We start from the raw sequence: 1,413 nt of genomic DNA on the forward strand, positions 1-1,413 counted from the left end.
TTATTTCTGCTTAGGCTATTATATGCCTTATTTTGCTATCATGCCTCTTTGATACCATATTTACTCCACTTGTATGCCTACGTGAGCTATTATTCATGCTAGAAATCATGTCTATGATTCTTGCTTATCTGTTTAAGAAATGATAGGGCTATATCTGCTATGTTAAGCTATTTTTCTTAGTCGTAGTCATATTTTTCAGTCATGATATTATATTTGCATGTTATATCTCGATCTCTATGCATATTTTATATGTTATCTCACATGTTGTTGGTGTTCTTATGTGTGACACGAGTTTGAGCATAGTTGTGGCACGTTGATAAATATTTTGTGTGGTTTTTTGATTATGATATTGTGAGACGGTGGCATATTGAGACTTGAGGAGATTGACAATTGATTCTAGGCCATAGAGCCATATTTAGCGGATTGATATTGATCATTGACTTTGATTTGATCAGCGCCTGGGCTAGGATCCGCCCCTTCAAAATCAAGTGATAACCTATGTTACTTTGGGCTCTATGAGTGGAAGCACACGAGATGTGCTTAGTGAGAGAGTTATGGCATGCACCCGTACATGTTTTTTTTTTTGTGTAATGATTCAGGGGAATTGTTCCAAACACCTCGAGAGTGCTTAGAGTATGATTCAGGGGTATTGTGTCAGGCACCGCGAGAGTAATAAGAGTATGATTGAGTGGTACTTGTGCCATGCACTATGAATGTGTTGATATTGTGTTTACTTGATGATTAAACCGAGGTATTGTTGATTTGGCATGTGTGTTTTAACATGCATGCATAGAGTTGTATCTTCCTCGTGCTAATTAGTATTTGATATCTCTACTTGATATTTAGAGCTTGAAATCATAGTTTATCTTGATATATCCATGTCTAAGTGATTTCTGTGGAAGATTGATGCTTTTATGCTTCTCTTTCCCTTATCTAAGCTTCTACGAGTTGTAGCTCGATCGTAAAGACTAGAACTTGCGAGCTTCAAAAGAGTAGTATGTTGTTTGTTGTGGCATCACTGTTGGTTGGTTGTGAACTTAATTTTAAGTTGAATTCATGGCTATTTTATATGAGAAGAGGCTTAATTATGTATTGTTGGTTGTGTTGCTATAATGACCCGATCGGTCGTTTTGCTTTCTAGATCCCCATTCCCCTAAATAAGACTCTTTGTATGTGCTTTTATTGTTTTATGACTTTCGGGGATGGTTAGTTTGAGATTTGAAATGGTTCAGGCTGAAATCGGAACACTTGGTTCCTTAAGGTTGGTTAAAAGGGCTAAGTTTGACATGAGTCAACATTTTTAGTAAACAACCTCGGAACCGAGATTTGAAGATTCCAATAGGTTTGTATGATGATTTTGGACTTGGGCATAAGTTCGGATCGGGTTTTAGATTACCCGGGAGTGTTTCGGCG

This window comes from Nicotiana tomentosiformis, chromosome 6, assembly GCF_000390325.3.
Source record: "Nicotiana tomentosiformis chromosome 6, ASM39032v3, whole genome shotgun sequence".
Classification (NCBI taxonomy): Eukaryota; Viridiplantae; Streptophyta; class Magnoliopsida; order Solanales; family Solanaceae; genus Nicotiana; species Nicotiana tomentosiformis.